At 39.2% G+C, this 21,437-nt stretch overlaps 1 protein-coding gene across 6 annotated transcripts in view; it reads left to right on the top strand.

Moving 5' to 3' along the window:
• NCALD (neurocalcin delta) overlaps positions 1-21,437 on the top strand; it is a 392,189-nt gene that overhangs the window by 296,051 nt on the left and 74,701 nt on the right. The window contains exon 6 of one of the 6 annotated variants that reach the window (XM_042973311.1): positions 16,481-16,656. The exons of the other annotated variants lie outside the window; for them this stretch is intronic. The gene's annotated coding sequence lies outside the window, so the exon portion shown is untranslated. The remainder of the gene's footprint in view (positions 1-16,480; positions 16,657-21,437) is intronic. 6 annotated transcript variants of the gene reach the window in all.

Here is a 21,437-nt window from a genome sequence, read left to right as displayed (position 1 = left end):
AGGGAAACAAAATGACAATCAGGAAAGAACAAATTCTAAGGCATGAACTCCTAAAACGATCTGCCAATTAGCTGTGAAGAGGATGGCATCTTAATCAAGCGCTTTATCTGCTCCCCAGGCTTCCCAGGGCTTGTCACTTGCCATGCCACCTGGGCGGGGGGGGGGGGGGGGGGGGGAATGCTGGTTCTGTTAGGCTTGCAGGGCACCTTCCCAGGAGGAAGAACAGGGGGCTTCTATTCTGCTGCGTGAATCCTTACCATAAACGCTCAGTTTGGGTTTGACCAAGGAACCGGAGCAGCCAGGAGTGGGGAGAGAGGCAGAGGCATTCTAAATGGCTTCTGTGGTCGGAGGATAGAAACAGCATCTTCTGATTTTGAAATGTCTAGAAATTTCCTGGAGATGAAGCCATGAAGAAATGGGGGGGATGTGTGGATATCATTTTTTTCGAGACACTTTTCTGGGTATAATCACTAGGTTATCTTCAAGTCTACAGTTTTATGCAGTAAAAATGGGCAAGCAGCTGACATACGGGGAAGGGCATGGGCTCCTTTGTGTAATGGACAGATTTTTGCCATGAACCCTAGTCCTGAGACTTTTTTTATGGCTCAGTCTGGACAAATCTGATAATTTAAGTCTTTCTAAAGGTGTCCAGTGTCTGGGGAGAATGGATTGGCCCAGGTTCATCGTATGATGCAAGGTGTGTATTGCACGCACACGCCTAGGGGCCATTTCCACGGTGGTCTTTGTGCCACTTTGAGTGTGCTCTATAATCAGCATGTGTTGCGTTTAGAACCAGAAAAGAAATCTTAAAAGAACATTACTTTAAAAGGTTAATTGGTCTTTATATTAGCGCTTAGATGACTTAGGCTCCTCTGTGCCGCCTACAAGCTGTGTGTCCTTGAGCAAGTGACTCAGTCGCCTTGCTACATTGGCTTGCAAAGCCCTACATACGCTGCCCCACAGTCAGCTCACTCATGGTGCGCTGCTTACTCCTCTCCGCATTCTGCCATCCTGGCCTCTTTTCAGCTCCTCTAATGTGCCAGGCTACCTCTCAGCCCCAAGATTTCAAACTCACTGCTATCTCACAACTCCTCAACTGTCTCCCTCGTCTCTTTCTTCTTCATTCCTGCGTCATGTTCTCAGGGAGTTTTTCTATGAAACGCCAGGCTGAGTTAGGTCCTCCTGGGCTAGCACCAGGTAGCTCCCATTCTACGTCACTTGTTACTTATTAAATGTTGTAATTCTTCGTAACTGTACATGCCAACTTCGGTGTCTTTCTTATTCACTGCTATAGTCGCCCAGCCTAGTACAGTGCCTGACACACAGAGAGCACTCACCGAAGGTTTTTGAATGAACAATTGAATGAATGAACGAACGAATTGAGCTACATAAATCCCCAAGGTCCTTTTCAGTTTTGAGAAATCAATGGCACTAATTCAGTGGAGGACAAAGATGTGCTGATTGTGTTTGTATCAGATAGAGCTCATTTGCTTTCAGATGATGGGATACCCACTCAAGCTGGCTCAGCAAAAAGCAAAGTTACTGATATGATGCTGAAGTGGCTCCTGGAGCCTGTAGGGTAACTTTAGGAACTGGAGAGGCCCCGGGTCGCTCAGAGGCTGTAACCAGGGACTCTTGCTATGTGACTCTGACTCCAAGCCTCTCTTCATTCTTTTGGAGCTCCCACTGTTATTCATTCTGAAGCAGACAGCTTTGTCAGTAACTTTCCTTTCATCTTGACTTGTGATTCTTCTCCTTTGGCAAGGGTAACCACCCCCCCACACCACCCCCCGCCATTACCCCACAGCCATTGCTTCTCCCATCCCTGCTTCATCAATTTTTAAGCAATCGAGGATTTCATGGTGAAATCCCTTATAAAAAATCGTTTGGAGAAAAGGCCAATGTGAAGTCTTGTTTCTGGATTCCTTCTAGCCCTGGCACAAGTGCCTCCGGGCACTGTGGGCTCTCGCTTCTTCTTGATGAGGTTGCTGATATCATGGCTGAACTCCAAGGATATTGGCAACTTAACACTATAGGAAATTCAATAATTGAACGTCTCATTTTACATGTAAAAGAGTCAAAGCCCTAATAACAGCTTTGGTGATGAGTTTGACTATAGACTGTTTTGGTAGTAGTGGTGAGGTGCTGCGATTTGTGTAGCCCCTGAGTCTCCATTCAGTGCCTTTTTAGTGGTTACTGTGCCTCTTCGGAGAGAACTTCACACTTTGGTTGTTTGGTTGGTACCATAATGAAAACCGTTGTGGCTTCCCACAGGTAAGAGTATAAGAAACTAAGACAACCTCAAGGCAGGTTTCATAGGACAGGCGTCCAGGTAGCTTTAGATATGAGCCATCTCATTCCAGCCCTTCTGAGAATGTACCCTTTCCTGTAATGCTGGGTCAGATCTTAACTGTAGATGATAGCGAGAGAGCGGTGTGGTCCCTTGGTTTCTTTTCTTGCTTGTCATTCAGCATGTTCTCTGACCTGAGCCACACTCAGGCCAGCTCTTGAAAATACCATGTTTGCAATGCAAGTCTTTTTGTAGATAGAATTTCTAGAATCAGAGGACTTGATGGAATGACCAAAGTTCAACTAGCGCAGGCCTTTGCCTTCTGGGAAGGCTGCTGTAAAGACACTGCAGCAGGTTTTCTAGCAGTGGGTGTACTCCCAACTGGGAGGGACATTTCCCTCCCCCGAGGCCATATGGCACTTTGCTGTGCTTCTCCTAGGCTGTTTGCTCTCTCCCCTTTTCTGTCCTGTTAGCTCCTTGAGGAGCTCATTATTTATCTCCTCCATCAAGTCTTGCTTCGAAGGTGTGCTCAGTACACAGTTCTTGCCTGTCTTAGTTTCCTATTGCTGCTATAATAAATTATCCCAATCTTAAAATAACACAAATTTATTATCTAACAGTTCTGGAGGTCAGAAATCTGAAATGGGTCTCACTGGGGTACACTCAAGATATAGACAGAGTTGTGATCCTTTGTGTAGGCTCTAGGACAGGATGGACAGGATCCACTTCTATCGTAGTTCATTCGGGATGCTATAACAAAAATATCAGGGACTCATATTGGGGAGGGGGGCTCGGTCAGTTGAGCGTCTGACTCTTGATTTCAGCTCAGGTCATGATCCCAGAGTCATGGGATTGGGCCCCATGTTGGACTCCATGCTGAGTGTGAAGCCTGCTAAAGATTCTCTCTCTCTCCCTCTACCCCTCTCCCCTGCTCATATTCTCAGTCTAAAATAAATTTTTAAAAAATCATAAGGTGGGTGGCTTATAAATGACAGATACTTATTTCTCAGAGTTCTGGATGCTGGAAGTCAAAGATCAGGGTGTCAGAGTGGTCATGTGAGGGCCCTTTCCAAGGTTGCTAACTTCTTGTATCTTTACATGGTAGAAGGGGTGACAAGGTTCTCTGGACCCTCTTTGTAAGGGCTTCATTCTCATGACCCAGTCACCTCCCAGAGGCACCACCTCCTGATACCATAGCATTAGGGGTTAGATTCGAGACAAATGGATTTTAAGGGGACGCAAACATTCAAATCGTAGCACTTTCCTTTCCTTTCCCAGCTTCTAGAAGCTGCCTGCACATTTGGCTCATGGCCCCTTTCTCCATCTTCAGAGCCAGCAACATTGGGCCAACACCTTTTCATGCTGCCATCTTTCTGTCTCTCTCTTCCATTTTTAAGAACTCTTGTGATTATATTGGGCTCATCAGATAATCCAGAATAATCTTCCTATTTTGAGGTCAGCTGATTGGCAACCTTAATTCACCTTCAATATGTAAGATAACATATTCATAGTCTCCTTGGGATTAGAAGAGGGACATCTGGGGGTAGGGGGTGGGGGAGGAAGCGGAGAGCATTAATCTGTCTATCATGTTGCCCAAACACAATGAGTGAAATAAGTATTCTGATTATTGGGACAATAGTCAAGACAGCTGCCTCCTTTAGTCAAATGTTTCTCTGAAAAGTAATCAATCATTTTTTTTCTATAATTGGATTGCATTTTATATGTACCAGAGGAAGTATTTATGCTTTAAATCTTCTAATTGATTGTTTTGCTACACTAAGATTTATATACATTTGATTTTATTAAGGCAAGATTCACCTCTTTTACCATGTTAGAACATTCGTTTTGTAGAAATCTGTGTAAGGGTTATTATGGAAAAAAAATTGCATTAAAACTATAGATTTGCAGTTCTTGGAGTATGTGGTGTGTGCTTTTTTAGGGGTGGCTTTTTTAGAAAAGAAGCTAATATCAGCAACCTAATAAACTAAATGTCCTACTTTCCCTTTTTTATAAGGAATAAATAATTTAATAGGCCAAATAGGATTCTATGCAGTGGTTTTAACTGTCATAAATGCTATTAAATGGACTTATAGGCTATGGAAATATAAATTCAGAGTTCTGCTGATATTAAGAACTTATAATTTGCTCTCTAAGGAATTCAATGAAAACAGAAAATCACATTTTATGTAAGTTTGTTTTTCAGAAAGCAGTAACAGGGTAAACTGGACCTTAATTAGCACATTTTTAATTATTAATTAAGTATGAATATTTGCTCCATCTCCTTAACTGTAGCAGATGCATTCCTAATTTGAACATCATTCTTATAACCACCTTGCAAGGTAGTTGTTAGTATTTCCATTACACAGATAATAAAATCAAGGCTCAGAGAGGTCAAGTACGTTGTCCAAAGTCACAGATATAAAAAGTCCATGTTTGGGAAGCCTACATTTAGATTTGAGTGTACCCAACCCCAAAGTTCATATCCTTTCCATTCTAACACAGCAAGAGTCCTTAATGCCAACATTTTGCACAAAAACTCAACAAAATGTATGACTTTGGGCTGAAGATGAATTTCAGGATTGGTTCTCTCTTCCTGTTTATAGGAACTGCACTTTCAACACAGCCACCACCAGGGAAACATCTAGATTCTTTACTCTTTTGGGGTTTATTGCCTTATCCCTTGGAAGTAGGAAGTGATAGAATCCTTGATGATCTCTGATTTATAAATGTGCAATGGTGTCAGTCTGACAGCAAAGGATGAGTTATGGTTCTAAAGCAATCTTTCCAAAAAGGCAAAACCAAAGATCTTATTACAATATTTGCTTTAAATGTACTAGATGTTGCCGATGGGAAAGTGGCATTTTGCAGCTTTTCTTTTGTATGGGAAATTAAATACAAAGAGATGATTTGTGGAAGATTTTTCTCCAAAACAAAATCCTTAGTTTCCTGTGAGAAATTCTCTCTCTTTGAGAAAAGAATTTATTTCTCTCGTTCAATCTTTGAAAAGGCAGGCAGGATGATAGGAGAGGCCATTTTTATTCGTTGAATGATTTTGTTGTCTCTTTTCTCCTTTTTCTTTGTCTAACAACCCACGTGACTCCTCAGTGTCCAGAAAGACTTTAAGGAATCTTTCGTGAATATTATAGCTTAAAGGGTACTAGTTTAATTATTTGGATAAATGAAGAGCTGTTGTATAGCACTTATGTTGCAATACTTTTGGATGTATTACAATTTATTCTCTAAGGATTCTGGGAATTTCATGAAATTCCATTAGCTTATTTAACATGTGGCATTTCACTTGCACATAGTTCCCAACTTTAAAAAAATGGTTAATTAAGCACTGCACCCAATGTGGGGCTTGAACTCATGACCCCGAGATCAAGAGTCACATGCTACACTGACTGAACCGGCCAGGTGCCCCATAAAGTTCCCAAATGTTGATGGTAGAAACTCTAACAGTTGGGAATAGGTTTAGTATGCACAAAGTATGCCCTAAACAAGAACTTTCCCTTTCCCCTCTCTCTGTCTTTCTCTATCTCTGTCTCTGTTTCTCTCAGACACACACACACACACACACACACACACACACACACACACCCAGAGGGAAGTACAGTAGGACTAGAATGGCAGCTTTCTCCATGAAGGTTTCAGATTCCAGCCTTCTGCCAGCTCACATCTCCACCGTCCACCTCTAGGGTGAATAGCCCACTTCCCCACGGTTCACAGTGGTGGCCGTCACATCCATGCTCCCAAGCAGTAGGATGGTAAATGGAGTGAAAAAGAAAAGTCTAAGGGCTCAGACAAGTTTGTTTGCTCATTGGGTTTTAAGGAAGGTCCTGGAAGCTACACATGACATCTGTTCACATCTAATTGGCTGGTCCTTAATCACAAAGCCACAGAGCAACAAGGGAGGTTGGAAAATGTCTTTATTCTGGGCAGCTATTTCCCACCTAAGGATTCTATTTCTATGGAGGAGAAAATGGGTATTGAGGGACAACTAGCAGCTATAGACATAATAGCTGCTCTTTTAGATCTCTAAAGGGCCATCATGTGAACCAAAGCATTCAAATTACTCTTTGTAACATCAAGGAGCAAAACATGAGCCTGATTTTAAAGTGATGGGAAGGAGACATTTGGTTCATCATAAGAGAGAACTTTCTAACAGCTGGAACATTGTACGATGGATGTCTTGACATTTTGTAGTGGAGAGCTCATTACATCTGGGAGGTATTCAAGCAGCAGGTGCTTACTATCTATCAGACATAGTATAGAGAGGATTTCTCCACTGGAAGGAAGATAGGACTGGAGGACTACTAAGGTATCTTCTATTCCAGGAACCTGTGAAACCAAGTACATCTTAACCTCTGTAGGATCTGCGATGATACCCTTTTTTTTTTTTAATTAAAGATATTGGTGATTTTTTTTTCTTGCTTATTCTTCTAGGTGTTTATTAATTCTATTATTTTGCTTCAAGAATCCATTCTGGATTTCTTGTGTTCTTTATTGTACATTGTTTTCAATTTAATTAATTTCTGCTCTCTTTATAATTCCCTTCCTTTTACCTTCATTGTTTTACTTTGCTTTTTCCCCACTACTTGAGGTGGAGACTTAGATTGTGGATATTCAGCCTTATAAAAAATTAAATGCTTGTATTAATTTAGGGTCAAATGAATAGAATCGTGAAAGTAAACCATAAAGCACAATACAAAGGTGCTATTCATATCACTTTTTCAGTAACTGCCCAGTCACCCTGGGAAGACTAGTTTTAGTATGGCTCTTTTTGTCTCTTTCCCTGATCTCTTCTATGCCGTCCAATTACGTTTATCAAAGGGGTTTTGAGGCACTTTAAGGTCTTTGAGGTTTGTTCTGATCCCAAAAGAAGGGCTCTTTTTAGCTCTTTCCCTGGTTCTCTCTGGTAAACTGGCTGGTCTGCAGGTTAGCTTTTGCTCTTCTGTCAGCCTCCTCTGAATTTTTACCACGCAAATCTCCATTGTTTTCCAGAGCACCCTTAAACTTGAACTTCTCCACACTCTATTTCAAATAGTCATTTCCTTTGGGAAGATCTTCAGAGCTCTCTTTTCTTATGGACTGCCTCTCTGAAAAAAGCTCTGAGTAACTACTCTGGGCACTGGACTACGGTGGTAGCCTCCAGTCTTCTGAGACTGTCTCTGATATAGAATCTCTGTCCTACAAGTGAACTTGTTGACAGCAATAAGGCCCCAGCATTCTCTACCTATTGTACCTGGAGTAGAACCTGTTTGCTCTGTGAGTGGGGGCTAGGTGGACGAAGGGAGCCCCCACCATCTTGGCTGTATTCACCAGGAATTTGACACCAAAACAGGAGAAATGCTGATGGTCTGCCTTTTCCAGGGAGGCAGTGTATCCTTTGAGCTGAGGGGAGAAGGAACCCAGTCTTGTTGTTCACACCTTTCTAGCATTTAGCTTCCATCAAACTGAGCTAAGGGGTTAGGGAGGATCATGACTCAAGTGCCACAGACTCTCAATGTTCTTATCAAGTTTTACTATTTTTTTCTTGAATAAGGGTTTCTTCACTGGCTATATACCCTAAGTAAGATTTTCAGAGACTTTATGATATTTTAAAGTATTTTTCACTAGTTATTTTTGTTGTATGGGGGAACAGGTCCATGGAGCTCCTCAAAGTGCCGTTCTAAAAGAGAACGTGTTTGTGTGTGTGTGTGTGTTTTAATTAACATATATACACATTTTCATTAAATAGTGCTTTAGGCACATGCAAGTTTTGATGCATTGTATCTTGTTGTTCAGTTCAAAATGTTTCTAAATTGCAATGTAATTTTTTTAATCCATGGGTCACTTAGAAATGTATCACCTAAAAACGATTTAAGAGGTTTTCTATTTGTCTTTTTAATACTGATTATTAGCTGTGCTCCATTGTGTACAAAGAGTATACTCTGTGATTTTGGTCATTTATAATGTGTTGGAGACATTCCTATGGTCCAGCATGTAGTCAATATTGTTAAAAAACATTCTAGAAAAAAAATATGTATTCTGTAATTTAGAGTATTCTTCATATGCTAATTAAGCCAAGTTGGTTAATTTTGTCACTGAGATATTCTATATCTCTAACTTGTTTTCTGTTTGTTCTATGAGTTATTGGGGAAGATATGTTAAATCAATACTATGACTATGATTTTTTTCTATTTATCTTGGTGCTATTTTATTAGGTGCATATGCATGTTTAGAAAGGCAAATCATGAAGTGTTCCTTTATATCTCTAGTAGTCTTTCTTTCTTTCTTTCTTTCTTTTAAGTTTTTTATTTTGAGAGAGAGTGAAGGAGGTGAAGGGAAAGAAGGAGAGAGACAGAATACCAAGCAGGTACTGCACTGCTAGCATGGAGTTGACACAGGGCTCGAACTCACAAACCGTGAGATCATGACCTGAGCAGAAATCAAGAGTTGGACACTTAACCAACTGATCCCCACCCCCCCGCCAGGTGCCCCTCTAGCAGTATTTCTTGCTTATAATACTACCAGCTACTATTTCTTGATAGTAATGTTGCTACACCAGCTTTTGCTAGGTAGTTTATATATCACTTCCCATTTCTTGTATCTAGTAAAGTTAGAATTTGCTTATTAATATAATCTGATGTTTGTTGTCTTTTAACTGGAATATTTAATCAGTTTACGTATTTTGGTAAATACTGACTTGTTTGAGATTAAGTCTTTGATGTTACTATTTCTCCTATCATTTCCTTTCTTTTTTCCCCTCCTTTCTTGCTTCTTTGGGGAATCGAGAAATTTTAAAAATGAGTTTTCTGATGTATTAATTTATTAGCTATTCATTCTTTTGTTAGTCTTTTAGTGGATACAAGGATTACACTGTGTACCCTTACCTTATTAGAGACTTATTAATTAGTACTTTTACCAGAATTTAAGAATCTTAGAACATCTCAATTCTCTCCATCCTTTCTTCCCTTTTCTGCTAATATTGCCCTATGTTTTGAATCTATACATATTTTAAGCCCCACAAGTCATAATTTTATAAGATCAGTATTCATTTAGACTTATGTATATATTTGCCCTTTCTGTATCTCTGTTTCCATCTGACGTTGTTTTCTTCTGCCTAAATAACTCTTTAGAAATTTAGTGTAATTCTTTTCAAGCAAAAATTCACTCAGGTTTTGACTGAAAATGTTTTATGTTATCTCCATTTAAAATGTTTTTAATCAAACATATTTTGAGATGAGTGTAGATTCACATGCACTTGTAAGAAACAACACAGAGAGAATCCAAATATCTTTTAGCCACTTTCCCTTAAAGGTAGTGAAACTGTAATCCAATATTACAACCAGGATACTGACATTGATACAGAAGCTGTCAAGACACAGAAGTTTTCATCACCACAAGGATCCCTCAGTTGTTCTTTAACAACATAAGTACTTCTCTCCCACCCACCGACACATTACTCTCTGGAAACCACTAATCTGTTTCTATAATTTTGCCATATCAATAATGGTATGTAAATGGATCGTATAGTTTTGTGACTTTTTGAGAGTAGCTTTTTCACTCAGGAATTAATTCTCTGGACGTTCATGCAGGTTTTCTTGGGTATCAGTACTTTGTTCCATTTTAGTACGGAATAGTATTCCCAGGTGTGGATACACTAAAATTTACCACTCACCCATTGAAAGCATCAAATTAGTGGTCATCACAAAGCTAGAAGCTTTCACGTACAAGCTGTTGTGTTAACATAAGTCATCATTTCTCTGAAATAACAGGAGCACAATTGCTGAGTCATATGGTAGTTGCATGTATAATACTTTTGAAAAACTGCCAAACTATTCACCATAGTGGCTGTATCATTTTACAATCCCACCAGCAATGTATACGTGATTCAGTTTCTCTGTATCCTTGTCAACATTCAATATGGTCGCAATTTTTTATTTTTGTCATTTTGATAGATGTCTAGTGATATCTCATTATGGTTTTTTTTAACTTGCATTTCCCTAATGGTTAATAATGTTAGAAAATCTTTTCATGTGTTTGTTTGTCATCTGTATATATTCTTTGGGGGAAATATCTCTCTTTTGCTGATTTTCTAGTTGGATTGTTTGTCTTACTGTTGAATTTTACTGTTAAAAATCTTCTGTTGTGCATTTAGAGTTAATATGACTTTATGGGGTGCCTGGGTGGTTCCGTCAGTTGAGTGTCCAACTTTGGCTCAGGTCATGATCTCGCGGTTCACAGGTTTGAGCCCTGCATTGGACTCTGTGCTGGCAGCTCAGAGCCTAGAGCCTGCTTCAAATTTTTTGTGTGTGTCTCTCTCTCTGCCCCTCCCCTGTCCACACTCTGTCTCTCTCTCTCTTTCTCTCTGAAAAATAAATAAAAACATTTAAAAAATTTAGACTTAATATGACTTTACAGTCTTACTGCTTTTAAGATTTTGTCTTTGTCTTTAGTGTTCAGCAGGTTGGTCATGATGTGTCTATGTGTGATTTTCTTTGTAGTTATCCTGTTTGGGATATAAAGGGCTTCTTAAATCTGTTGTTTTATAAATTTTAGAAATTTCTCAGCCCCTTCTCTTCAAATATTGCTTTTGTCCTGTCTCTCTCTCCTCTCCCAAATACACACATTAGCCTTTCATCATGTCCCGAATGTCTCTTAAACATTGATTCTGTATTTTCCATTCTTCTTTTCTTCTTATACTTCACTCTAGATATTGTCTGCTAATCTACCTTTCATTTCACTCTTTTTCTCTTTGGTATATCTTCTCTATTCTTTTTTGTTTTTAATGTTTTATTTATTTATTTTGAAGAAGAGAGAGAGAACATGCGCAAGTCGGGGAGGGGCAGAGAGAGGAGAGAGAGCATCCCAAGCAGCCTCCGTGCTCAGTGCAGAGCCAGAGTCAGGGCTCAATCCCACTTGACCTCAGCATCATGACCTGAACCAAAATCAAGAGTCTGACTCTTAACCAACTGAGCCACCTAGGCTCCCATTTCTTCTCTACTCTTGAACTAATCTGTTGTGTTCTTAGTTTCAGTTATTGGATTTTTTAGTTCTTAAATTTCAATAGTTCTTTTTTCATAGATTTAATTTTTTACAGGTGGAATGATCCGTCTTGCCATTTATTTTCTTGAAAATATTACTTACAGTTATTTTTATCTTATTTTTTATTTTTGTAAGAGATAGAGAGCAGGGGGAAGGGGCAGAGGAAGAGAGAGAGAGAACCCGAAGCAGGCTCCACATTGGGCATGGAGCCTGATGCAGGGCTTGATCCCATGACTGTGAGATCATGACCTGAGCCCAAATCAAGAGTCAGAGGCTTAACCAACTGAGCCACCCAGGCACCCCTACTTACAGTTAATTTTAAGTCCCTGTCTGATAACTACAAAAGGTGACTCACCAGTGGATCTCTCTCTATTTTGTCCTCTTGGATTTAGACCTATCTCTTGGCATGATTAATACTTTTGCATCGAATTGGAATTGGTGTATGAAAAATTGTATGATGTCATTTTTCTTTAGAGAGGGTTAATTTTTTCTAGAAGATAGTTAGAATATAGACAAATTACCTTGATCCAACTAGGCACTGTAATAAATCTAGAATGGATCCTGGGTTTTCTGAGGATGCATCTATTCCCTGTTTTCCATGATTTCTGTGGCATTGCCTTTGAGTTGTGAGACCTGAAAACTTAAGGTGTTTACCAGCTCCAACTGCTTGGAGGATCCTGAACTCCAATTTTTGTTTCCCTAGGACTACAAGACTGCTAACCTCTCCCTTCACGTTCTTACGCTCTTTGCTGCATTTTTTGCTTTACTTCTTGTTCTAGTGCCTAACATCATTTAGGAATTGGCAAACACTTCAAGAGGAAAACAGTTCAGAAACTTAGTATCACTTCTTTATGATACCTTTTTCTTTTTAAGCCAGGACTCAATCCCCCAATTCCTGGGTGCTTTTGAACATTTGTACTCTAATTTTTATCTCTCTAGTCTCTGAGAATGCCAGAAGCCCCACACCACATATCAAATAACTTGAGGAGAAAAGCAGCAGGTAGAGAATGTTGGGCTTATATCAATATATTTTCCTTTTATCTGAGAGCTTGGAACTTACAGATTTTTCTGCCTTTACTACTCATTGATGTCTTCCAACCACTTTTTAAAAAATCCAGCTCTTACTATTATCTCAGTGAGAGTATTGGTTTGAACACACGAAACTCCACCATGGTGGGCAACAGAAGTTGCCCAAGCCCGTGCAATCCAAATAGTTGCTTCAGTGAAAACTCTAATAACCTGGGCACCGTTTTATTCAGGATATTTTCACTACTTTACTTTGCCCGTTCTCTTTGATTCAAATCTTCGTGATTCGATTTTTCTTGCCATATCACTCCTTAGGCCAAAGCTAGGTTAGATAACTAGACTTCCCAGATGCAGAAAAAAATAAGTTGGCCTTCTCTCCCTCATAAGAAATTAAAAATAGAGAACAATCCTCAAGTATAAAATGAACATAAGAAATAATTCAATTCTTTCTAAAAATGCATCACATGTAAATTATTTCCCAGAATTGATGAAGCCAGGCTTCCTGAGTGTAGATTCTGGCTCTGCCATGCATTAGGTAGGCCAATTACTTGACATCTCTATGCTTAAGGTTCACCAGCTGTGAAATCTGGAAAAGAATCGTACCTGCCTTATAGGATTATTATAGTAAATAATTTAATATCTTGACAGCACTTAGAACAATGCTTTACATATATTCAGTACTCAATTAATGTAAGTTAATATAAAAGATTATCCAGGGGCGCCTGGGTGGCTTGTCAGTTAGGCGTCAGACTTCGGCTCAGGTCATGATCTCACCGTTCGTGGGTTTGAGCCCTGCATCGGGCTCTGTGCTGACAGCTCGGAGCCTGGAGCCTGCTTCGGATTCTGTGTCTCCCTCTCTCTCTGCCCCTCCCCCACTCACACTCTGTCTCTCGCTCTCAAAAAATAAATTAAAACATTAAAAAAATTTTTTTTAAATAAAAAAAGATTATCCAACATCAACAGCAATAGCCTTAAAGTACATCGGCATATAACTTATTTCATAATTTAGTAGAGATAAGTTTGATTGACTTGGTAAATTTATTTGAACCCTTTCTTTGTTAGAAAATTTTGTGATAAGTCTACATTTTAATATTTATTTTTCCTTCCGTTGCCTTTTTTGGGGTTGAGGGGTTATTCTCTTCTCTGTTAGTGAGAATAAAAGGGAGCCATTTTTTTTTTTTCTATTGCTCAGCAGTGATTTCCCAATAGGAGAGTCACTCAACATTTTTTGAGCTCTCATCATGTTCTGTGCCCTGTGCTAAACACGGAGTTGAGGAGATGAATAAGAGTCTCCTTTCCCCAAAAGTCTTTGTAGACTTACTAGAGTCAGAAAGATAAACCAGAAGTGACATACACATTTAGCCATCTACCCTATGGCTGGGAGTCAGACTTTTAGAAAACATTAACTTTATAACCTTCACAACAACCTTAGGATGTAGGCACTGAGGATCGGAGGACTTAAATAACTTGCCCAGATGAGATTTGAACCCAGTGTCTCCAAAAATACGTCCATGGCCTTCCCACTAATGTTAAGATGGGGAGATAGGAACATTTTTACCTAGAAAGGCTGATTCTAGTTGTCTGTTCATGACCCAAAGGACCTGTTAGTTCAGGTGTGTGAACCCAAGTCAGACTCCCTGTTGGGTATTTATCAGTTATTTCTGGCAAAGTGGTCAGACTAATAATAGACAGCCTTGGCATTCATACAGCAAGTGAAAACTGTGGTGCAGAACTGTTTTTGAGTGGATATTTTTAAATTCAGTGAATCATGTTCACCTTAAAAAAATGTGTTGTCATTTAAAAACTAAACGACATACTCTCTCAGTGTGATGGGCTGTGATTGGAAAAACCCACATCTGTATGTCCCATGATATTTTCAACTACATTTGGATTAATTAGCCAAATTGGTAGAAACCTGAGCACCAGTGAGATCAGTCACCATGATTCCAACCCTGCAGGTGACTGGAAGCTTCTTCAGCTGTAAGAAGAATCTCTTAATCCTAGGTAGTTTGCGAAGGGAAAATGAGTGATAGCATTTTGAAAGTACGCAAGAGAAAGCATGCATCCACTTTTCTTTTTGAAGGTCAGTCCACTGATTATTTTGACTTATAATGAGTTTAAGCCCAAGTCAGTATAAAGTGTCCTTAGTCTAAAAAATGATGGAAAATTCAAAATGAAAAGATGTCCGTGTTTGCTGAATTTCAGGTTAAAGCCCTGGGTTTTAGGAATTTTCATTACCAAGAACTTCTTGTTTCAGAGGACATCACCTATTGGCAGAGCTTGGTACTGCAGTTTTACTCAGATGCTGAAGCTACAGAAAGAGCTGATCGATAAGTCAGCCATGGATCCAGAGTCAGGGAGATGTTACGGCAGGCAGCTCAGAGGACATGTGAGGTCTACAAAGACATACTTTCTCTCCTCTCTTCCCATTCTGCTCATTACTAGGATGTGCATTTCTGAACAGAAACCCAGAACCATAACTGTAACAAACTGCAAAATTGTGAATTGTGGCTGAAATCTGCCCCTGCTGAGACATCTCGACCTATTTCAGATGGACATTGGGCTCAAAAAGCTCATTGTTCTTGTGCGAACAGGTAAATTCTCATCTGTCATAACTCTGAAATCGTAGCACTGCAGCTTGATTTTACTTTTGCGTTGCTATAGCTAATAGCATCAGGAAAATAACTTTTCAAATACAAATATGTCTTTTCTCCCAGCTGGGGCTGGGACAGAAGTAAAAGAAGAAGAAGAAGGAATAGAAGGATTTTACAGCCACAGTTTGGACATTAGTCTTATTGTTCAACAAGAAGCAATTTCTGACTCTGAAGAAATTTCATTCTTTTAGAGTGACACAAATGTAATCTGCTCAGCTGGTTTAGCTTCCATTTATATTTTGTAGCACCTCAGAGCTACACCCCCACTCCCACCCTGGCCTTTTTTTTTTTTTAAGAACCAGAGTAGAAATCCTGATAACACTAGCATGGAAAGGTCCTTCGGGTTTTGCAAGCAATCTCTTTTCCCCTACCTTTTAACTCTTTTCCCTTTGAATGAGTATACATTTTCTGCGTGTATTTTTCAGGGTCCTTCCTGTGGGCCTCATTCCATTTTGTTTAATTGGTTTCCTGTTAATTGAGAAGGAGAATGAACTAGGAAATAAGCACGTGTGCTGAATTAGAAGTACGCGGGGTTGTCCTAAAGGAAATAAAGCTGAAGTTAGAAAACGTGCAGGACTGTTCTTTATTCTGCGACTGTAGGCTTTCACTGCACTTGGCGTTCATGGGGCATTCACCCATTTACTCCACACTGAGCCCCAGAGGGGCTCAGATGATAGCCTTTAGGAGGAGAGCATTTAGGAGGAGAGGATTTGGCACCTGTATGGCGGCCTCAAAGCAAAGGTCTAAAAGTATTTTCGATGTACTCACAAGGCCGTTTGAAAGTGGTGCTGTTTTGAAACTTTGGTCATCATTGTTGCATAGACATTTTACATTGCCGGACTTTGGAATTCATCAGCCGTTTTCCCCCATCCCACTTGCTGTCGGGGTCCTTGGATTCTCTCATCTGACTCTGGGCCGCTACCCCATGTTTCTTGTTCTTCTTTCCATCACTAACATGGTCTCAGTACATCGACGTGGATTCTTAGGGAGTTTTTAAGATCTGTTTTCTTCCAATTCCCCTTGAGTTTCTGTTTGTATCCGTTTGCTTACAAATAGATTTAATTAGCTCAGAAAACTAACCACCCCCCCTCCAGAATTTTTCAGTTTCTTTCCTTCTGTTCTATAAAGAGAGATGCACGCTTTGTGCTGGTGATAACGAGACCAGTGGGAACTTCGGAGTGGCATGCATTTTCCTGCGAGGAAGTGTCAGAAAACAGACATAAAAGTCTTAAAGAGGAAAGTTGTAGGCAAGCTTGAGTCACAACTTCAGGGGCCGAGGTTGTCCGGGAGCTGTCCGTGATGACTGTGGTGTGCGTGAGTGTGTGTGTGTGTGTGTGTGTGTGTGTGTGTGTGTGTGTACACACGTTGTACACACACACATGCACCCCACAGTGACAGATGACCTATTGAAATAATTTCAGAGCTGTTCTGTGGTTGCTACGACAACCAATGCTCTCTTGGCTTTCATCTGGCCATGTGACAGGGACTTTGACGTCAGCTGGAGGCAGAGTCTGTGGCTGAGTCCACACAGTCAAAGGCCTGTGAGAATCTGGTGGATGCTGGCTGCTGCTGCCACCGCTGCTGCTCTCCACGCCGCACCGCTGCTTTCCAGGGGCTGCAGAGCATGGACTGTTAAATCTTGCACTTCTTTTGTGTGAGGTAATTCGTCTGCTTTATATACAGTACTTGGATGGTTTATAGCTTATTGTGGTTTTCCCGTCTCTTTTACCTCCTACAAGTTTGTCTTCATGAGCAATTATTGTTGTACCAGGGGGAAAAAAATGTGAAGCGGCTTCTAGTTGCTAATTTTGTGTAGAGTCTCCGGAATTTGGTTAAATTTGGATTAACGTTCTCCGAAGTGAGTTAAAATATAATAGCCTTTCTTGCTCAACACTTGCTAGCATGACATTATTCAGAGATACGGATTTTGCAGCTGAGCCAAATATTCCCGTTGAATTCCAGGAATCCTCCCTTCAGCATTGTTTTGGGTTTAAAGACTCCAGCATAGCCTTGCAATATGTTGCTGGCTGCTTTTTTTTTTTTTTTTAAACAATTGTTCCTCATTCTAAATCAGCCTGGAATAGTTTGGAATTTGGTTTCTATCTTGTTTGCAGCATGCATAATTAGCAACAATAGGCACAGCGGGGAAAGAACATTATACTTTGAAACAAAAGTTGGGACTTTTCTTGTAAATAGGGTATTCTGAAAATACCAGAGAAACTGTCAACAGCTTCCTGTTTAGAGAAAAATAATCTGGAATATGCCAAGGAAGTTGGGGTGGAACCTCTTACGCCTGTGTGCATGCAGTTGCTTCTTGGTTGTTAGAGCAAAGTGTACATTTTCAGTATCTTCCTCTGAAAATTCAGCTGTGTGGAGAGTGGCATTGGATGCTCTTCACTAAGGAAGGAGTCATGTAAGCTGTTCTTACATTTAAGAATTGAAATATTACCCATAGAAGAAAATAATAGCCCTAAAACTAAATTATCATTGGTAGGGGTCACTTTAATGCAAATACAGATATAAACAGTCACTAAAATTTTGCTCCAGGTCTTGAATGAATAATTTGATAACTGTGATTAATAAGGCCTCTTATCTCCTTATTCCTGTCACAGTATACAATGCAAATTGTTTTATATGCATTGTTGTAGTTCATTTTCTTCCCAAGTTTAGTAATTTTGGGTTTTCTATCATTGCACACAGGTTGGATGGTTTTGCAGCTGATAATTCAAAAAAAAAAAAAACAAACAACCTCTGACATCGATTTAATGGAAGTCTACATTTATGATCAGGGTTCTAAATCTTACAAATTCAACAGGAGAAATAGGCAGATTTTAGAGCAGCACATGTGATATACCTACTATTTTGATGGATAGATAATAATGGTTTAACTATGTACATGAATAATATATATCTTACGTGAATTATATCTCAATGCAATGCAAGAATATATTGTTCTTAATTAGTTTCAGAATTCTGTTTGCATTTATTTTACTCTTGGAGATGGAGATGAGGATTTTGAACCGTATTTTACTTCAGTCCGTGATAAGTGAATAATTGTGTGTGCATCAATAATTTTTCAATAGCTTTCAATGACTGAAAATTCATTTAACTGACTGGCAGTTGGTAAGTTTCTCTTTGGCCAGAGTCCCCATGGAGGATTTTCCAAAAAGTCCAATATGCTTAAATCAAGACACATCTATTGAGGCATCATGTCACCATATGATTTATCTCATGATTATAATAACTCAGAGGCCACATTCTTAACACCCCTAGAAATATGTTAATTGATTTGCAACATTTCAAATGAGCATGAATAGGACTGGTAGCACTGTGACTTAATAGCAGTATCTTTGATGGAGTACTTTGATGGTTCCTTCTTTTATGAAAAATAAGGAATTATCATTACAGTTTAGATGGCAAAGATATAGCAAAGATTTTCCTAGTGCTCCCTCTGTGATGCTTTAAGTTAAAGTTATAAAATGATTGTGTTCAATGCCCTTATAAAATGCCCTGGATTTCAGCAGTGTGAAATATATGAGAACAAGTCAGTGTCGATGGCAATATGTCAGTGATCACATTTATCACCAGAAGAGAGCATCCTATCTGCCACGGTTGCAGAGATGTTCTAAAATCTACAGGTTTTTTGTTCTTACGGCAAAATTTTTAAAAAATGACTTTCCTCACAATTGCCTATTTACAGCAATGAGACTGTGCTGATTTCAAGGTCAACTTTGTTTCAGCTTCACAAGATAGCAGCAAGGAATGATTTACTCTGAAGCCCGCTGTTGAATTATTAGATACTTGGTAGAGTTTCGGGGTTTTTAAAACCTTTTTGGTGTCATAGGCTTCTTTGGCAACCTAGCAGAGCCTCTAGACTTCTCAGAACGATGCTTTTAAATGCGTAAGATAAAGTGTGCAGTACCACAAAGGAAACCACTCTTATTGAAATACATTAACCAGATTTTTTTAAAATTGTGATATGTGCTTTATTAATAATCTATTATTAAATAATACAAACTAGCAGCAGGTATAAATACCATAATTTTGAAGTTGTGATGAGTGTAAAAGGTTATTTCAGAAAAATCCATACCGACTGTAATGTGATGTGAGAATATCCGTGATTTCTCTTGGCAACAAAATCACAGGTACTGTGTGGTTTGTAGCCTACATTTTAATTAAAAGAAATACTAAATTTCAGCTTGAGACTGGTAAAACTAAAAGTAGAATATTTTTCCCGTCCAAGTTCCTGGATCCCTTTGAATTCTATTCACCCCAGAGTTAAATGGCGTGTAAGCTTGTGATGCCAAAATGTCATAGAACTGCATCGGACAAAACCCACACCACCATTTCCACATTCAGTTCCACATCTGATTTTATTCTCTGAATGTGTGAATTTCACAGTGTTCTCTAATTTCTGCGTGAAAAGGGATGATATATCCAGACAGCTACCAAGCTATAACTTTCTTTTATTTTTCCTCCGTGAAATCTGTAAACATTCTTATGTTACATGGACTGAGGAACTCTTACCTCATCAGATAGGGGTTAAGGGGAAGGACTCACTCAGTATTAATGCAAGTTATGCAAGTTAAAACCATGGACCATGGAAGTAAGACCTTAGCTATTTACAAAGCAACCTTTATCCACTCAAAGAAAATAAGCTGTACTTAGATGAACAATGTGGGATATTATATGAGATCATTAAAGAACTTACGTAACTTTTGGGGCACCTGGGTGGCTCCATCAGTTAAGTGTCCGACTTCGACTCAGGTCATGATCTCGCGGTTCACAGGTTTGAGCCCCGCTTCGGGATCTGTTCTGACAGCTCAGAGCCTGGAGCCTGCTTCAGATTGTGTGTTTCCTTCTCTCTCTGCCCCTCCCCCACTCATGCTCTGTCTCTCTCTCAAAAATAAATAAACATTAAAAAAAAAAAAGAACTTATGTAACTTTTTAGTTTAATGTAAAGCACATAATTGCGTGAATTGGTAAGTTGCAACATTAGTTCGTTACACAGGGTAGAGCCTGCTGGCTTATCTACCAGAGGTCCCCAGGATGGACCATATTCAAAATGAAATGTGGAGTAAAGACACTTCCCAAGTAATTTAAACTCAGAATCTTATTTGACTTATTGGCTATTTAAGAACAATCCAGAAGGTGTTAATGTCATTGTTTCGTGAGACTATGTAGACAACTGTCTCATTCTCATGTCACTCTGAATTTGTGGAAGATATTGCCCAAGTTTCTAGATAGCTTTGCAGTAGGTTGGCTGATGTCAGGTATCATTACCTTTCCAAGTCTGCCTTTCAATTGTCCAAAGCCACTCTTTCTATTACATCAGCACCCCGCACGTCAGCGTAAGAGAGTTGGAGCTATGACATTTTGTGCAAGCTGTTGTCTAAACTCAATCCAAATCCCTAACATTTGAAATGGAAGCTTAGCAATTTTTCTTCGTGTGTTCTTGGGGGAATTATGAAAGAGGATTTTTTCTCAAATGTTTTTAATTCATTGGACAAGAAAAGAACACCTGCTTTGGGGACTTGGAGTCTCTGAGGCAACTTTGATAGAGAAACTTGGAAAAGGTCTAAAATCTCTGACTCCCGGCTGTACTGTTTGCTTCTTTGATGGCAGGTGTTTGAAATTTTAAGTTCAGGAAGGAATGTGCCTTTACTTTTCATGAAATCATCTATTATTTAAATGGTGCCCCATGGTGGGAATCCAACTAGAAATAGCAGTCCAAAATATAGTATTTTTTATTGTCTCCAGAAGTGATACCATAAAAGTTAGTGCTCATTAAGACTTTGATATAAAAATTATATGATAAATATTTAAAATCACTGGAGCCGTGTTCTCCAAACTAAAGGCAGTCTGTTCTTTTTATCTCTGCAGTGAACTTTAGTTTTTTTGGACATATTTCTATAAATGCCTTTAATTAAGAGACACAGAATCTCTTTAAAATTTAGTTTGCACCAATGTGCAGCAGTATACTCAGCTAACATTAAAGTTCTATATTTGATTTGCAGGAAAGAAATCTCTAATCTGAACGATATTCAGCTGCTGCTTGTCCTAATGCAAGGATTGTTCACATTTTCTGAATTCTGTCCCAATGACTGCCAGAAACCCAAAGCTGCACATTTTTATGCAAGGATGAATTTTAAAGTATGATTCTAGATTTTCTTTACTTTTATGAATTTAAACCCTGTCCAGTTAGAGGTACATGTTGAGAAATGTTATATTTCAGCTCAGCTCAGCTGACTCCCACAGATTCATACAACTAAAACCACAACCAATTTTGTGACAACCATATTTACAACATCCTTGGAGATAAAAAAAAAAAAATAGCATCCCACAAAAGTTAGCCCATCCTACGCGTTCCCAGGCATCAAGTGCTACAGGAGGCAAAGGTTTATTAACTGGCTACTGCATCCACAGTATTATAGGAAGCA

This window comes from Panthera tigris, chromosome F2 (assembly GCF_018350195.1).
Source record: "Panthera tigris isolate Pti1 chromosome F2, P.tigris_Pti1_mat1.1, whole genome shotgun sequence".
NCBI lineage: Eukaryota > Metazoa > Chordata > Mammalia > Carnivora > Felidae > Panthera > Panthera tigris.
Note: the sequence above shows the minus strand (reverse complement) of the source record. Positions and strands in the feature narration are given on the sequence as shown.